General features: G+C 40.2%; 1 protein-coding gene and 1 long non-coding RNA gene across 4 annotated transcripts in view; one reads left to right on the top strand and one right to left on the bottom strand.

Annotated features, from left to right (window-relative positions):
- SLC38A3 (solute carrier family 38 member 3) overlaps positions 1–11,094 on the bottom strand; it is a 61,929-nt gene extending 50,835 nt beyond the window's left edge. For 2 of the 3 annotated variants that reach the window (XM_087924089.1, XM_087924091.1), the window contains exon 1: positions 10,892–11,033. The gene's annotated coding sequence lies outside the window, so the exon portion shown is untranslated. Of the gene's footprint in view, positions 1–10,891 lie in introns of all 3 variants that reach the window. The other variant, XM_026725622.2, reaches the window with a different exon arrangement.
- A 50-nt stretch (positions 11,095–11,144) lies between these two features.
- LOC148126880 (uncharacterized) lies at positions 11,145–17,139 on the top strand. Its single transcript, XR_015741674.1, has 2 exons — positions 11,145–11,252; positions 13,249–17,139. It is a non-coding gene; the product is annotated as an uncharacterized LOC148126880 (long non-coding RNA).
- The last annotated feature ends 1,598 nt before the right edge of the window (positions 17,140–18,737 follow it).

Genomic DNA, 18,737 nt, shown 5'->3' with positions numbered 1-18,737 from the left:
ATTTAGACTCCTTTAGAAAATATTGCTAGGATAACATAGACATCTTCTCTGTGGGGAGAGAAGACACCGCCTTGCCATCCTCTCCTCCTGTGCTCGAAATGCAGTTCACTTAAAAAGACAGAGGGGATTTGCCCAAAATTTTGCCCTCCCCATCCCTGAGCACCTAACTGAAGACTTTCCTCCAATCAACCCGTGAAACTCAACTTCATTTCTACATCTTCTGCTCAGTGGTGGGATTCAAATATTGTTGCTACCGGTTCGGTGGGCATGGCTTGGTGGGAGCGCTTTGCGCAAGTGCACACACTTTGCGTTTATGCGTGTGCCAAACGTGCACTTTGCACAGGCGCAGAGGTGTTTGCGCAGGCGCAGGGGGGTTCTAATTCACCTCCTGCAAGCCTGCACGATCCCAGTCGCTTCTGCAACGGCCGCGCAGCACTCTTCTGTACCGCGCAAAGCAGCTGTGCTTCAAATTCAGCAGATAAAGGTGAGTATGGGAGCCTGGGTGGGAGGATGGGCACAACAGTAGAGCAGCAGAGAGAAGCGGTTCAGTCTCTGTTGCTCATCGCTCCTACCGGCTCACCAGAACCGGTCAAATACCACCACTGCTTCTGCTACACTTTAGCCATTTTTGTGTGCTTTCAGACAACTTTTAGCACTTCCAGTCAAAAGATATTGAACAGTTACCTTGTCTCTCCCCTCTTACTGGCTTTTCTATGAAAGGGAAAAAAAGAGACATAAGGGACTACAAGAGGTACATGAATCCTTACCATATGCTTTAGTTCCCATAAAACCAATGGATCTGTTGTACACTAAAAACCTGGTGCGGAATCTTGTCTCTAGTCATATGCCAAAATGCATTAGGAGGTTATTTTGGCTATATTCAATGGAGTCGTGTGTGGCCACATAGCCTGATTCCTTGAACCTTCCCAACTGCTTCGCCATAGCCAAGAGCCTCTCCACTGCAATATTCACTTGCTTTCCTGTCTTACTTTCTACTTGCTGTACCTTCTAATAATTCTATCACTGCAAAATGTTAAGCCAGAACTGTGTGCAGTAAAGTAGACAAAAGAGCCAGGTGGCTGAATCACATCACTGACTGATACTCTGGGAGCGATATTCTCTCTTCCAATAAAAGAAGGTTAAAATGTAGGGAATAAAAATCCTCTGAATTTTAATGTTTATCTTAAACATTTATCCCTACACCTCAGCAGTAACCTGTTCCATTGCATTCCCAATTGTCTCTCATTCTTATATGAGTTAAGACCCCTATTCTCAATATGGAAGATGAGGAACGTATTCCCATATATGTAGGTGGGACTGTGTCCCAAAATCTCAGCCATGTTTAGAATATTGTTCTTTATCAATCCATTTGGCAATAAAGACAAAGATGAGGCGCTTCTGCTCTACAGGTAGTATTGATCAACACCTTCCTTCTTTCTTTGATCATGCCACATGCTAGCTAAGTCTGCTGGGAAGGAGAGCCCAGCCACACCTGGAGGGCACAATTTGCTCATCTCTGAACTAATTCTTGAAGACATGGTTTGAACTGGTTGCAAAAACAAACAAACACACCATTCTCTCATTGCTTAGTCATTTATACAAAAGCATACCTTTGTTAGAAAAACATGAAAATGAGAACTTCTTAATGCAGCCATTAAGCAAGGAAGATTTTCACATCCTAATTACATTGTCTTAAATCATCAAATTATTTCAATTGTTGTACAGTTTCCTAACTTGGTCTGCAACACCACCTTTGATGTTCTCTACTATGTAACAGGTTAACATGACCTTGGGAACAGGGGTTTTGCTTCTTAACTGCTCATCAAACATTACTGGATGGCAACAGGCAACAAGAAACAAAACACAGAAAAAAGGATAAGTGGCACTTTTCAAAGGCGCTTTCATGAAAAATCAGGTGAGAGTCAGGAAAGAGACTGCAGTGCATGAACCTACTCTGAAATGGATATACTATTAAGGCAATGTTTCTTGCTTTCTTGATTTATTCAGCCCATAACTGACAAACGTAAGGGCATCCACCTGATCTCAAAGCAGAGGGCACTTAGCCTGCTGGGCCCATAATGATTAGTCTCAGCTTGCAGCCCCTAAGAAGTATGAAGAAAGAAAACATGCATCTTCTCAGATCTCCATTTTCCAGGATGAATAACACAATTCATGCATAAGTATCTGGATATGATTCAAGAGGAGATAACATAGCAAACAGTAACAGAAGGAGAGAGTATTTAACCCATTCTTCGTCTTGTGATCTCTCTCTCCCCCCACCATTCCTTCCCCTTCCCCAACTTTCAAAATGTTTCTTCAGAAACTCAAATACTTCATTTAGATATTGATAGAGGTGGGGGTGGGGGGGTTGTAAAAGAGGAAGAAAATTGAGAGGATGATTTGGAGCAGATCAAATGCAAGGTGCACATGCAGTATATGTGAAGCAGTTGTCAGGGTTTTATTGGTCAGGATTATGGCATGCGGACTCTGAAGGAACAACATAATACAGTATGCCAGAAGACTGCCAATTGCCTATATCTCCCTGGAGTGGAATATTGGAAAAGAAAAGCTGAAATGTAATTAATGTTGCTAAAATTAAAGAAGGCAGCATGCCCCGGCTAAACATTTTGCCATGAACTTCCAATATGTGCTGAAGGCATACTAAAGCGACTGTACAATCATTAGTTTGTAAAAATGCAAAGATAGTATGCTTTGGACTGTGTAGGTGAGAACAGAAGAGTTGTGTCCGATTAGGCCAATAGCCTCTCTATCTAGTCCAGCATCCTGACTCCAAGGAAACTCACCAGACATCTCTGGGTCGTAGGATATCAGGCAAAATCTGCCTGATCATGCTCCCCAGCAACTGATATTGGGAGGCATGCCGCTTGTTCTTTTTTCTTCTTCTACTCCTCCTCCCATTCTCGGTGTTCAGCTGACAGTGAAAACAATACTCGCTTCAGATCATCAATTAGGTCTTGGCCTGTTTTGCTGATTCCCAGCTCTTCGGATGCTATTGACTTCAGATGCCACTGGACCAAAATAATAGGTCAGATGAAGACCTTCCATTTTGCTCTGGGCCATTGTTCTACTCACCACCACCCCGCCCCAGCACTGCTTCCAGGTGCCAAGAAAGCCATGGAGACTGGAAGTGTGTCCTCACGTCCCCAACTGCCCTTTGGGAAGGAACGTGAGTTCTTTTATGCAGTGCCTAGAAATCAAAGTTTTATGCAGAGAAGGGTATAGTCATTATACTCCACATTACAAGAACCTGCAAAATAATAATGAAAAATGCATGCAGAATCCAGGTATCCAAACTCTTCCAGCATTTACAGCACTAAGCTGTGCTAGCATCAAAAGTTTCGCTAAATAAATCTAGTTCTAGAATTGGATTAGGAAAAAAAATGTACTAAAATGGTGCCATTAGTGAACAGACTGTAAGCCTTGTTATAAATACATAGCAGCATGTTCACCCATCTAGTCAATGCCAAAATCTTTAAACAACAACCAAAAAGATGTTTGTAGATGAAACATTTGTTTTATGGTTGCCTTGCCTCATTTGAAGAATTTTTCCAAGCATGAATATCATAATCATGGTTTGGAGCATTTTATCACGTCTTCACTCTTATTTCTTATCCTACCCCCACCCCCAAATAAGGGGAATAATACAGAATAGATGTGCAGTAACTTTCTGCCTGAAAGCACTGGAAAAAGAGAAAAGTGTACTTCTTCTAACCTTTCCCTAAAAGTAAGATTTTCTGTGGTATAAAAAAAAAGCAGAAACTCTATAGGACACTCTCAAAATATTACCAGTCAAAAAATGAGCAAAGTAGGGCTCATCCACAGAAAACATGGCAGAAATTTGATTGTCAGCCACAGCCTTCTCCAGTCTAGTGCCATCCAGCTGTCTTCAACTACAATTTCCATAGTACTCAGCCTGTAAGGCCTTGCACAGGTAAAAAAAATTCCCAAGGAACTCTCCTCCTTTAAGATATCATAAACAAATGCCAAATGGTACTTCATCATCTGGAAACCTGATTGTCTTGAACCTCATGAAACCAACCAGGATAACTTTATCTCATCACAGGTCTTTGTGTGGTGATTGGTTATCTAATCACATGCCTTTAATCTGGGAAATAAATATGGGATTGAATGGGTCAAACATAATTTCCTGAAGTTTCTCTTCATAATTAATAAACATTTCTTCAAATGAGGACATAATATTTTTCCTCAATCTTGGTCACTTCACTGTGTGCCAGCTTCCCTTTCAACTTCTGAATTTCACCATGGGAACAGAACTTGGATGAAAAAAGAGAATTTGGGGGAAGGAGTGTATTGATAGAAAAAGATAAACAAACGGAAATTATTATCATCTAATAATGCTTTAAAGAGCTTTTTAAAGAGTTTTAATCTTTGATTTTAATTTAATGGTATTGCCTGCAAAGATTTGATCAGATTCAGGAAGTGAAAACCAAGGAATTACTGGGAAATATCTGAGTAAAAATCAACAGGCCGGCAGTAGGGAGCACATCGATGTACTGCATAGCAAGTGGGACCATTCCTATCCAATGCACAGCACCCTAGTTTCATTGTTTTGCCAGGTATAACACAGCTTTAAAAACAATGCCCTGGACGGACAGGTCAGAACTCTGAATTAATACTTTGTTTTGTTAAGCATGCACCAAAGAAAACATCCCAGACTGGAATGGATTTATTTTCTTCAGAATTTATGTGCCTCTAGCTGCATTTGTTGGGTGCTACTGCTAAGTTCCCTTGCCCTCATGCCAGTGCCCCCACTCCCCACACCTTTATTTATTTAGCGTATAGCACATGTTAGCCGGGGATTACTGAGGTGGCTGGTTGCCTGTGTGAAAGGAAATTTTTTGGGCAGTGTTATCTTTACTCGTGGGATGCCTGAATGCCGGTAGGCAATGGGGGTGGGTGGGAAACACTTCTTTCTTGTCCATGCAGTTTGTTCCCTCACGGGAATCGAGCCGCCGACCACAGCAGTGCATAGGCTCGGCGTCTTACCACATGAGCCACCGCGGCCCCTGCCAATTCCCTCACAAACATTTACAACCTACCAGGACTTTTTTTCTTCTAAACTGGTTTTCCAGTTTTGTTATTCTCATTAAAGAGTTTAATGACCTTGAGTCATTATTGGTACAGAAGCAATCTATATTTTCTTAGCATGACATCTTAAAAATAAAATCTTTAAGAGTAGTAGTAGACAGAATGCCAGCACTCTTCAAACTGACCCCTGATTTTGTGTGGTAAACAGCCCAGGATTGTCACCTTGGCATATTCTCTTCAAAACATACTAAATCTTCAAAACATACTAAACTGCACAATCCATTCACATGGGTGAGAAAACAGTGTTGATACCACTAAATATGTGAAAGCGTCCATGTCAAATGTTTTCTTGTAATTAGAGAAGAAAACCATCATTTAAATTGTGAGAAGGCCTAGGGTCTCCTCCTGCCGTACCATTGCCTGGCTTGTTCTACCACACCATCTGCCTGTATCTGCCTGGGAAATGAACATGTGGAATAATGTGTTGGCAGTGACAACAAGAGAATGAATGAATGAATGGATAAATAAATGAATGAATGAGATGGTAAGAGCCACAGGAAGTCATTTGAAATTACTGACACACATCCTATCCTCCAAGAATAATTTTTGATTGTTTCCAGAAGAAAACAAATATCTTTTGCTTTGTTACCAGGCAGGAAAATATCTATGGTAAGCATAATAGTGGCCTTTTTTTTCCTTTTCCTTTTTTCTTTTTGCAAAAAAGCAACTTGTCTTCCCATTAAAAAAAAAGTAGTGCTTCTCTATAATTAAGAACCTATACTACAATCAGGAAGCTATCAGGAAGCTTAATTTCTCATGATAAATCAGTTGCTAATTGAAAGTTATCAGAGTATATTCATGAACTGGAATAGAGCTTAGTAATAAGGTCAGCCAATGAGAGCTGAATTGAGGGCTGAAACTTAAAGAGAGAATCTGGGTGTGGTTTATCTTTGTTCTTTGTGAAAGTGAAAGAGAAACTAACTTGCTTGTTTGCTTATCTGCTGAAGTTGAATTGCTGTTTTGCTCTGAAGGTTTGCTTCTGTTTGAGTTTGCTCGATGTTGGAGAAATCTACAACTGGTATTGTAAAATTTACTTTGTATTTATAAAGAAGTTAAATGAAGTCTCAGTCATCTGTGTTTACTTTTCTGGCACTGAATTTATGCTGCAAAACTGAACAAAAGTGGTAATAAAATTATTCTTCTAGAATAAAAATTTTTACTTTAGGCTTAAATTTGTCAAAATAGCCTAATCTCCTGCATTCCTGCTAGTGCAGCACTAACAGTAGCTATATGCATACAGATGTGCAAAAAAAGAAAGATTTATAAAACTGATTTCTTACCCTTCAAGTTTAGGTGGCAAGACAACATGATTCCTATTGTGTATATGTCTCTTTTGAAAATACAGGTACCAATCGTTTGAAGTTACAACAGCACTGAAAAAAGAGTCCTTGCATTTACGACCATCGCAGCTGAGCATCCCCATGGTTGTCTGATTGAAATTCAGGTGCTTGGCAAATAGTATGTATTTACGATGGTTGTAGTGTCCTGGGTCATGGTTACCATCTCCAAACTACCCAGCCAGCTACTAACAAGCAAAGTCAATGGGGGGCCTTGGATTCAACAACCACCTGATTCACTTAACAACTGTAGTGGTTCACTTAACACATGGCTAAAAATGTCATAAAATCAGTCACTACTCATTGAACAATTGCCTTTGTTTAGCAACAGAAATTCTGGCGTCCTTGTGGTTGTAAATGGAAAGCTACCTGCACAACTATCGTAGATTTCACTTTGTAAGATTTTTCTTCTTCTGCTTACTCTACACCCGGGGTGACAAACTCAATTTCATTGGGGGCGCATCAGGGTTGTGTTCAGGGGTGGGATTCAATTTTTTTAACAGCCGGTTCTGTGGGTGTGGCTTAATTGGTGGGCATGGCTTGGTGGTCATGTGACTGGGTGGACGTGGCTTGGTGGTCATGTTATTAGCCAACTCAATATCACTCACATCGAAGCACGCATCTCTTCGCCTGGCATCTCATGACTGTGGGGATGCAAAAGTCATAAGTGTGAAAAATGGTCAAAAGTCACTTTTTTCAGTGCCACTGTAACTTTGAATGGTCACTCCACACAAGTAAAGTACCAGCAAAGGAGGGAAAGAAAACTCCAGAGACGTTCCAGAGACAGGAAGTCTAGTCCTGCCAAGAATGGAATAAGGGTTAACAGAGGAGAGGCAGTTTCTGTAAGCAACACCAGAATGTTTCCTTCCTGCCTTCCTTACAGGATTAGGCCAATAATTTATTCTAACAACCAGTTCTCCGAACTGCTTAGAATGTTAACAACCGGTTCTAGCAAATAGGTGCAAACTGGTAGAAACCCACCCCTGGTTGTGTTTGACCCCGGGAGGGGGCAGGGGTGTGTGTAGCCAGGGGATGCAGCCAGCTTGATGTCACTCATGTTGGGGTACCTATGGTGGCCCAAGTGCTTTGCCAGTGAAAACAAAGCTTGGGAATGCCGCTTGTAGCCTTCCCGAGCTTGGTTTTTGCTGGCAGAGGGCTGCAGGATGCCATCGCAGAGCTCGGGCAGGCCATGTGGGGTCCTCCCAAGCTCTGGTTTCACAGGCCGGTCCTTTGCATCTGGCCCACAGGCCTTGAGTTTGATACCCCTCTCTGCCCCTCTGTAATCCAAAAGGTACCTTTACCCTGGTAAGTAAATGGAAAAAAGTTATCTGACCATGCAGGGGAAGGAGAAAGCCCACGAGAGAAGGTTATGTGTTTCCTCCGTGACACAAAAACAGCACCACTAAAGCAAGCTCTCTCTATGTTCATCCAGGGCAAGTCCTTTACCACTGTCTTTCTACCCTGTCTATCCTCAAGTAGGACTCTACCTTCCCACACCAGGAAGAGAGTATAGCAAAGGGTGCAGCCAGAGTATTAGCAATGTCTCATAGCTGAAGCTATAACGATGTGAAATGTGAGACTTTCCATAGTCTACAACAGAAAAGCATCTCCCAAACTGACAAATCAGGTGGCGCTGTAGAATATCCAACTCTTAAATTTTACGGCTTTGTTCAGCCTCAACTCTATATTACAAACTCTTAATCCTTGATCTGTTCTGCGAGAGTTGCCAGACATAAGAATTAGAAGTCATTTTCTTGCCCAAATAAAAATTAAATTAGTAAGTGTGAGTTAGTTTTAATCTATTATCACCATCATTTTAGCCATTGTCTATCCCCTGCAGAATGAAGGCCTCTTCCTAATGTTTCCAACCAATATAGACCTGAGCTTTCTTTTGCCAATTGTGCCCACAATACTTGCTGATGTCGTCGATCCATCTTGTTTTAGGTCTCGTTCGTGGATGCTTTTTATCAATAAAAGCCAGAAAACACCAGAAAATACACCTGTATCTTCTCAGATAACCCAGCCTCTTGGCAGACATCTTTTTCCAAAGATTTAACATAACAGTGCATTATATTTAAGTATGGCTGAAACGGTCTTAGCAATGAGATTAGTATATCATTCGTCCCATTTTGCACCACATTAGAGGGCGTTTAGAGAAAGGAACTAATCTGGCATACATCGTTCACCTGCAAACAGGTTGGAGCAGGAGATGCCACCCTAGAGATTATTGTATGGTCTGTTGTGTTTAATTTTATTTTTCTTTCAATGGTGTTGTCCAGTTTTACTTGTGGAAGAGCACCTCATTTCGTTGCACCCGCTTGCGAGTGTAATGACAAATAAATTCTTATGTCTTATGTCTTATGTCAAATATTCACATATAGAGACATCACTTTACATCGTGCCTACCAAGTAACTGAAGTATTCAGACTTCACTTTAGCAATCTTTATAACAACCATATACAGTAGGCTGACAATTTTATTCTATATTGATTGAATCTATGAGGGCTTTGCTTATGGCTAGTGTCAAAGTGAGGTTTTAACAGAGAATTTTGCTGGCCTGTATCAGTTCAATGCACGGCAAAGATATGGAGCCAGAAGAAAACCCTGGGAATCCCATGTCTCAACTTCTGGTTCTGTGTCATGACCTAAAACAGTTATAGTATTACTGAGAATTTTGAAGCTCTGGGTTGGATTATTCTGGTTGATCCCGGAATATTTTCTTTCTACTTTGAACTCTAGGAGTGAAATGGGAAATCTCTATATATGACAAATAAATAAATACTTTAGCTCTCCTCCTATTATTTAATCTGTGGGTACTTCCAGATCAAAGGCTCTGGAATACAAAATACACAGTGCTTTTCTGTTTTTTTCCCCCTCCTTAATTGATTTTTGTGATGTTAGGAGAAAATAATAATATTTAGAATAAACATTCTAAAAGTTCCCACTCCATACAACTGTGTGAGTAAAATAGTATTTAAAGCCTTGTCTGGAAGCACTGACCATTCTGAGCTTCAGGCAGTGTATTGTGTTGCTTTGATCCACTATACATTTGGGATTATAGGCTCAGGGATCAGGAAGGCAGCTGTCATGTAGAAATTACTAGTGTTCAAAGTTAAGGGGGAAGTTTGGGAGAATCTGACAAGCTGGCTTTATTCTACCAAATCCTTGTCGCCTTCTAAAACAATAACTAGGGAGACTGCCACAAAAAGACAACCTTCTCTCTTCCAACCATCTTGTAATCTGAGGCCCAGAACAGATTCTATGTCATTCTTGTTCATAAATATCATAACCCAGGATTGTTCCCAAATTCACTGATAGTTTTTCTGCTCTCCATCTCAACAGAGTAAGCAAATTTAAAAAAAAAAAACATATTTTAATGGTTCTTGGAACATAGAAGGTGGGAACCTATTTCTTTTCCTCTCTACCATCAGGATTAGATGAGTTATGATAGGAAATAACAAGGGACCCTGCACACCGCAGGACATGCAATAAATGCTGTGGCCACCAGTGGTGGAGAGGGTCACACTGGCAAGTGTCTGCCTGTGGCAGTGCAGTGCAGGGATGTCTCAAGATGATCGTCCATTTATACTCTGACCCAAGGAAAGATTTCGGCTTGTGTAGGTGTCCCTCCCCATAAAAGAAGAAGCTGACGGGGCTCTTCAGTCCTTTCTGGAGCCTTCATTTTGACTCAAGCGATCAAGTCGCAAGGCTAGAAATTCAATAAGCCCAGTTCTATTTTCGTCCTTCTTTTGATGGCTCAGATGACGTGGTGGTGGCGTTGCACAGTAGTTAGCCCAAACTAATCACGTTATCACCACCATTGTCTGGCTAAAACCCGAATAGGAAAGTGAAGGTCCACGGTAAGGCGCATTTCTTAGGGGAAAAGTTTTGGGAGAGAGCGCGCGAGGAGGAGAGGGATACCGGTTCGGTGGCAGCGGCATAAAATCCCGGGGAGTCCAGCATTTGCTCAACGGAGTAAATTCCACGCACGAGACCTCCCCACGGATTAACCTTCATTTCCCTCGAAACGAGAGGCCACGTGTCGCTCCTGCGGACCAAACCTCCGTTCAAGAGAGAGAGAGAGAGAGAGACAGAGACGCTCGGCGCCCTTTGGGGTGCCGCGCGGGCTCCAAGCGCCTCTCCAACTAAAGTGCGCGCAACCCTGAGCCGCGGTCGGAAACTAAAGCGACGCTAGTTAGGAATAGCCGGCAGGGATGCAAGAGGGGTTCGGCCCGAGGAGAGAAGAGAGAGGGGGGGCAGCAAAATAGCGGGACCCGAAAGTCGCCGGAAAGTCGCAAGGTTTCTCCCAAGCGTGGGACAAAGGCATCCCTGCCGCCGCCCCCACGGCAAATTGGCGCCCCTTGAATGAGCAAGGAAAGGCGAAGCGCCCACTGCAACGGGTTCCCCGCGGGGCGCTGACTTACGTTCCTGGGGTTCCTCGCCGACGCGCGCCCGGGCAAAACTTGGCGGTTCCCTCACGAAACCTGGACTCGGTTCGACTCAGAGGCTGCCCTGCTCGCTCCTTCGCTCGCTCAGCTCGTGGATTACAGCGCCCTGCCAATATTCCCCAATGAAGGGGAAGATTAAGGCCGGCTGGGCCCGCCCCTCCGGTCACCTCCAATCTCCGCGGCCGCTGGAAGAGCGTCACTCGCGCCCCCTCGCCCGGCTCGGGCAGGAGGCGAGCGGAGGGCGGGAGGGGGGCGACGGTGGAAGAGGCCGGCTCCAGGCCTTGAGCAGTCAAGCGGCTGGGCTCTTTGCTTGCCCGAGCGCGGCTCGGGCGGCTAGGTGAGGAAACCTTTGACTCGTGGGGTGGGTGCGGGAACGCCGAGGGACTGCGACCACTTGGTGGAAAGTCCTAAGCCACAGCACGATCTGAGCTAAACCGCGTTGGTCGAACTCCAAGAGGCAGTGCAGGGACTCCTCGATTTACAACAGATCATTTAGTGACCATTCAACGTCACAGGGGCACTGAAAATGCCATTGGTATGTGACCGTTTTCACAGTTGTGACCTTTATAGCATCCCCATGGTCACCTGATCAAAATTCAGATGCTTGGTTCATACTTGGAATGGTTTCAGTGTCCCGAATGCAAAGGACTACCTGTCTTCCAACATTGGAGGGGTTCCTACAGAGATGTGGGGGTCAACCTATTTTAATTTAAAGCACCAGGAGGCAAGACAAGGAGAGAAGCAACCTGAAAAAGGAGAAGTTTTCTAACAGGGAGAACAATTAATTGATGGAACAGCTTGCTTTCAGTAGTTGTGGGTACTCCCATCACTGGAGGCTTTTAAGAAGCCACATATGAAATTGTATGGAGCCTCCTGTTTTGACCAGGGGGTTGGACTAGAACACCTCCAAGGTCCCTTCCATCCCTATTCTGATTGTATGTGACCCTAGGTTCAACTTTTCAGGTAATTGGGGATGCCCAGGATCCAGAGAAGAAAAATGGTCTCTCTCTGTATTTTTGTCTCTGAACCTGTCAATTCATCTGGTCCTCATATCCTCAAATGAGATCCTTTACTGCCCATTGAGGCGGCTGGACTCTATTGAAATCAAAGGAGGTGTAAAGGAAGAAGATTCTCTTTTTTAACTGGACTGGCAGGACTCAGGCTCAAAAAAAGAGCATTAGAAATGAAATGAGATGCTTCACATGGAATAGAACAGGAAAAGGGTCAGGCATGTGTTTCAAATGTTTGGCTCTTCTAGGCTCTTTCTCTCCATCACCATATTCAATATCGTTTATATGTTTAATTAATTTTTTATTTAAGAGACATTTCCTAAACTGTACTAAAAAGTTATAGTAAAATCATATAAAAATGGAAGAAGAGGTGATAAAAGACGTTTTATTCTGTCTGTCAACTTATTCCTCTTTTAAAACTATTTAATAATAGCAACTTTGCTGAAGTGAGAATCTCCATTCCAAAGGACTGTCCTGGCCCTGCCTCTTGGAATAAATTCTCTTAGAGATACTTAGTAGTTCTCAGTATCTTATATCTATGAATATTTTAAAAGCAGCAGAACCGCTGCATCTAAAGCAGAAAAAACATTTATTTCCCTTTGCAGTGCCTCGACTCAAAACTTCCCAGACTCAAGAGTTGGCTTTGCCTATGATTTAATACAATAATTGCCTCTGGTCAAATCTTTGCCCATCTGACTTAAATGGGCTTTGACCAGTGGATTCAATGGCAAAAAAAAATGGACAACTACTCATAGCAGCTGTCCAATAGTAATCTGTAGCATCTTCTAGTATTAGCCAGCCATCACTGAGGTGATTAAAAATCATATCCCCATTGTTCTGTTAGTACAAAAATATTTGAACAACTTTAGTAAATGCTGTACCAATTTCATAGCCTGTTCACTAACAATCTTTAGTTGCAAGATACTCTGGCAAATGTCTCCAGTGCTGGTAATATGTGCCTGTAGTGAATTTTATGTCATTTAAAAATAATGCATTCTTGCCTCCAGAAAAAGTATATTTAAAATGCAAATGTCACTGTACTCAATCCATTAGTCTTGTGCACAACATATTGTCAATAGGAGAACCTCAGGCCATAGCAAAACAGCAAAACATGTACTTATGATTTGAACATGTCCTCTAAGAATCATGTGACAAATAGAATGTTTTCAAATATGTTTTTAAATTCAAAAATTAGAGATTGCAGATAGAAACCTATATCCTTTTATTACTATTATCTTCTAGTTGGCTAATGGAATTGACATTTGACACTTCAAGTTAACTTCAAGCAATATAACACTGGGTTTTTTTTTTGTTTTTTTTAAGGTGGAGGCAGCATGTTGCAGCACAAAACAGCTTTGAAGGCAGGTGAATGAAAGTTAGCGGCTTTATGCAAAAATGGAAAATTGTTTGTGTGAGAAGTTTGTATCAAGCTCTTTCCCTCTTGGATCATCCTATATGAACTACTGTGTCTCATATCCTTCTTGCTGACCAGTGGGAAGCCAGGAATCTTTGAAATTCCATTAAATAATGATCCTCTTCTTAGGTGATGAGATGCTTCTCGCAGGAAGGTTTAGCTTTTATTGAAGTTTCTTCTAACACATCATTCTACCTTAAGAACTTACCCACACATCATTTGACAGTTCAATATCAATAAGAAAGAAAGAGGTTTTGCCATATACATTAGGGATAACTTGATTGCACCTGAATTTCCCAGTGATAAAAGCAGAAGTGAATCAAGAGTAAGAAGAATCAAATCCTTTATAATCCTATAATCCAAAGCTGTCCTTTACAGGATGATCTAAGAATAGGCAGAGGAGACATGAAAAAAACTGGAATGAACTATTGCACAAATCTATTTCTTCAAACCCGATTTGCATTTATTTTTGAAAGTTCGTTTAATGGGCTTTTACTGCTAATGAATGTCTGAAGTTTTTTTTTTAAATCTGTTAGTTTACATGCAGGCAGGTCTGTTTGAGCATAAAGACTCTGCCTAGCATTGCACCAAAGAATGTGATTTCATCTTTTGGTGTGTGTGCCTTCTAGCTTGCGAATGAGGGTTCAACTGCCCATTGAAACTGCTTCTGTGGGTAGAGAATCCCTTTTCTGGTTTCTCCAACTAAATTTAGATAGACTGATAAGATTAATTGAATCAAAATAAGTAAGAGGAATTTAATTCAGATTCTTTTCAGGACTCACATGATATGTAAACTATACTCAAAGATGAAGTCCCCTTTTGCTTGCTGAATCTCTGCCCTACCTGGCTAGTTAAATTGACCAGGATAGAATGGATTCCATGGCTACCTGTTCCTGCATACTAACTATGTTTTGTCTCCAGGCCTTTAATCATCTTAGTTCTTCTTCTTTGCACTTTTTCCAAAGTTTCAACCTCTTTTCTTGTAATGTGGTAACCAAAATTGGATGCCAGTATTCCAAGTGTGGTCTTACTAAGGCTTTATAAAGCAGTACTAAAACTTCATGTGATTTTGTTTCTATGCTCTGCACACTGTTGGCTCATGTTTAAGTGATTATCTACTAAGGACTCCAAGGTCCCTTTCACAGTTACTGTTTTTGAGCCAGGTTTCACCTAATCTGTACATGTACCTTTGATTTTTCCTGCCTAGGTATAAAACTTTGCTTTTCTCCACATTAAAGTTCATGTTGTTGGATAGGGCCCACTGTTCAAATCTGGCAAGATCTTTTTGTATCCTGCACTTGTCTTCTTGGGGGGAGGGTTTATTCCTGCCAGTTTAATGTCATTTGCAAATTTGATGAGTCCCCTTCTATTCCCTCATCTAAGTCATTGTAAAGATATTGAAGAGTACTGATCCTACATGGAGGGAGGTAAGCAGTATCCCCACTGGCTGATTTGTCATCCAGTTACAAATCCATCTGGTGGTGATGCTGTCTATCCCACATTTTTCTAGTTTACTAAGAAGTAGGTTGTGATCTATTTTGTCAAATGCCTTGCAGAAGTCTAAGTATACTATGCCTACAGCATTTTGCTGGCCTACTAATTTAGTCACTTTGTCAAAGAATGAAATAAGATTGGTTTAGTATGATCTATTTTTTAACAAATCTGTGCTGGCTTCTAGTTATAACTTTATTTGTTCCTAGATGTTCACAGATCTGTTTTTTTATTATTATTTTTCAGTATCTTCCCAGGTATTGATGTTAGGCTGAGTGGTCTTAACCCAAAGAATGGGTTAAGCAGCTCTGCTTTCTCTCTACTGCCCGTTACTTCCTTGCCATCTTCTCTCTAACTGTTTTCTTGGAAGGGAGAAAGGGAGGAAGTAAGATGTCTGATGCTATGTACTAGGAAGCAGAGATCACTCCTGCCTCCACTAATTTTGTTTCTAATCTCTGTTTAGGTAAGGATATATCTCTGAATCAATCTCCAATGTGGCATAGGTTGTCCAGTTCAAACCAAAATTAAAACCAGCCCTTAGAGTAGTTGCTGCCCAATCTTGATAATGGGCTGAATGAGGGAGAAGAAGCTGAAATTAAATCCCAACCAAACAGAAGTGTTTTAGTGAGGCAAAACTGGGTCTGACATTAAGCTTGTTGTGGATGGAGTTGCATTCCACAAAAAGAGTAAGTCCACAGGGATTGCCACTTGAGCCCCAATGATCACGGATTTGTAGATCGGAATTGTAGTAACAAGTGCATTTGCCCAATCATAGATAGGGCACTGACACAACCTATATGAACCATTCAGACTTGGCAACAACCATTCCTGCCTTGCTTTTGACTAATCTTGACTACTGCAATGTGCTTTACAATACATGAACTTACCTTTGAGAAAGGGCCAAAAATACAATTGATGCAGCAATGTAGTGGCCAGGTTGCTGCTCAGTTCAAGATAACAAGGTTCATATGATATCTGGATTTAAAGATTTGCACTGGTCACCCTAGCAGGAACAATTTAACAAGTTGATGTTGATCATGACAGCTTTGAATGGCCAGATTATTTGTGGGACCATTACTCAGTCTGATACCAGGAGGTCTTTTTAAAGATGCCTCTGTGATTAGAAGTTTGTCTGTCAGTACAAGGGAAAGAGACTTATTTTCTGTGGCAGGGTATATATGCATGCCTTAAAGAAGCCTACTAAGCTCCCATAATCTCAGTATTTAGAAAGATAGTAAGAACACCACCCTTTTGCCAAGTTTTAAAGCAACTACTGTAAGGTCTCATTTTAATTTTGGTTTCAACTGCATAACCCATGCCCCATTGGTTATCAATTCAGAGATATTTCCTTAGCAAAACAGTGAAACATAGGTGGGCAAAATATTAGTGGAGGCAGGAGTGACTTTTGCTTCCTAGTAAGAAGCATCAAAAATTTTCCTCCCTCCCTCTCTTAGCTCAGTTTTATGACTTGAAGGTAGCTCCAGTTAAGTGCAAAAATGAAATGTTCTATGCTTCTAACATGTTATCTCAACCTGTACAGCATTTATCCCATGAAAGTGTGAAATCATGATGGAACAAAAGCGATCAATATCATTATGCACTTATTTCAAGAATTTCTATTCCAATTATTCATGTCAAAATGCTACTAAAACACAAGCATCATGTAATCTTTAAAAACTAAATAATATAATGTTAAGGAATATAATACAGCAATGTAAGAACCTCTTTAATATTGTCCGCTCATAGTCATGCAGAATACAACACATCAGGCAATATAGTAAGGCTGATTGGTGGCCATTTGCAGAACCACGGATAGCTCCCTGCAAACAACTTCTTTACAACAAGGGCTGAGACTAGAATGACACTCAGACTGCAGAGTCTTTCAGACTCCACCTTTATCCTGCAAAATGGGAACCCTTAAAGCAGAGTTCCCAGTCTTGGCTATTTCCAGATGTATGGACTTCAACTGCCAAAATTCTTATCAATAGCCATGCTGGCAGTGGAATTGTGGGGTTCGATAACTAATAAATTTTACTATTACTTTAAATTCATTGGATCTCACTATATTTAAAACAATTTGATATGCTTAGTGTTTGATTGAAAGTGATGTATGTGTCTTTCTAATTATTTCCTGATCATTGACCAGGGTTGTGTGTCTTGTCTCCTCTAATCACACTTATCTGGAAAAAGGGGGGCTATTAGATCTGAGACCCTCAACAGGCTGTGAGTCCTTGTCCATAAGCCAAACTTGGGAGTGCATTCAACAGGTCCAGTTTGCACGGGCCTGTTTTTCTTTTGTGTTGACTATTTGCAGAAAAGATACTTATGAAAAATTCTGAAAAACCTGTAGAGATCAGTCTATAGGAGAATGGCAAATATGAATTATGATATACAGTACTGCCTTCCAACCGGTTTAAGCAAATCTTTTGGAAGCATATTTCTAACATTTTAATGTCGTATCTTTCAAATTTTCACTTTAAATTAGCTTAAGTTACCTGAATTTTAAAAAACATTTTAATAAATTTTTATTGGTTTTTAAAACAAACATAGACAAACAAAACATAAAAACATCAAATCATCTTCCATATATGTACATACAGTGTGCCGGTTGGTTTACAAATTGTTTTGTGCTTCCATTTCATAGTCTTCAATTATAATTACATTGTATATAACCATGTATTTTCAATCAATATATTAAATACATTAATATCATTATTAATCAATCATTTGACTATACTTTTATTCATTCATGTTTTCCAAAATGATCATATTTTACTTAATTTGTTTTATGACAATTCAGATTATCATCCCAGATCTATCCTAGAATCATTTTGTAGATATAATAAGAAAAGAATACATCTTTATATATTTATTATTTTCTAAAAGTCTACATATTTCATTACTATATTTTATTGTCTAACCATTGATAGAATAGATCCCAAATTTTATAAAATTGTTTATCATCTTGTTCTCTGATTTCAAATGTCAATCTACTCATTTCAGCACATTCTAATATTTTCTTAATGATTTCCTCCTGTGATGGTATTTTCTCATTTTTCCAGTTTTTAGCAAATACAATCCTAGCCGCTGTTAATACATTTACAATCAGGTATTTCAATTCTTTACTATATATTTCAGGTAAAATTCCCAATAAAAATATTTCTGGTTTCAAATCTATATGCTTTTTTGTCATTTTTCCCAACCACGTGTGGATTTAGTCCAGTATTTTTTAGCATCAAGTCACCACATATGGTAATATGAGCCAGGTATCTGATGACATTTCCAACATTTTTCAGATTTATTCTTGAACATTCTTGCTATTCTTGTTGGGGGAAAGTGCCTCCTGTAAAATGTCTTATACAAATTTTCTTTATATGCTGTTGACATTGTCATTTTATAATTTTGAGACCACAATTTTTGCCATTTCTCTAGATCATTTCTCTAGATCATTTTATAATTTTGAGACCACAATTTTTGCCATTTCTCTAGATCAATCCCATGTCCAAAATACTTCCCCCAAGCAATCATAGTTTCTTTAACTTGTTCTTCTTCTAGTTTAATTTCTAATAAATATCCATATAATTTTTTAATCACCTTTTCATCAGTACCTGTCAAAATCTTATCTAAGTCAGTCAATTTATCATAGAAACCTTCTGCTTTAGAATCTTTATCATACCTTGAATGTATTTGCACATATGAAAACCAATTCATCTTTATACATTGTTCCTCTAGTTTTTGTATAGATTTAAGTTCACCCTTTTAATTCAATATTTCACCATATCTAACTGTTTGTTCCTTTTTGTATATTATAGGATAAGAAAATTCTTCAATAGTCGATAGCCAGACTGGAATTTTCAAATAACATTGTCTTTTAATCTTCTCCCCATTTAACCACAGAGACTCCCAT

This window comes from Pseudonaja textilis, chromosome 2 (assembly GCF_049901715.1).
Source record: "Pseudonaja textilis isolate UNSWEBS1 chromosome 2, rPseTex1.2, whole genome shotgun sequence".
In the NCBI taxonomy this organism is placed as follows: Eukaryota; Metazoa; Chordata; class Lepidosauria; order Squamata; family Elapidae; genus Pseudonaja; species Pseudonaja textilis.
Note: the sequence above shows the minus strand (reverse complement) of the source record. Positions and strands in the feature narration are given on the sequence as shown.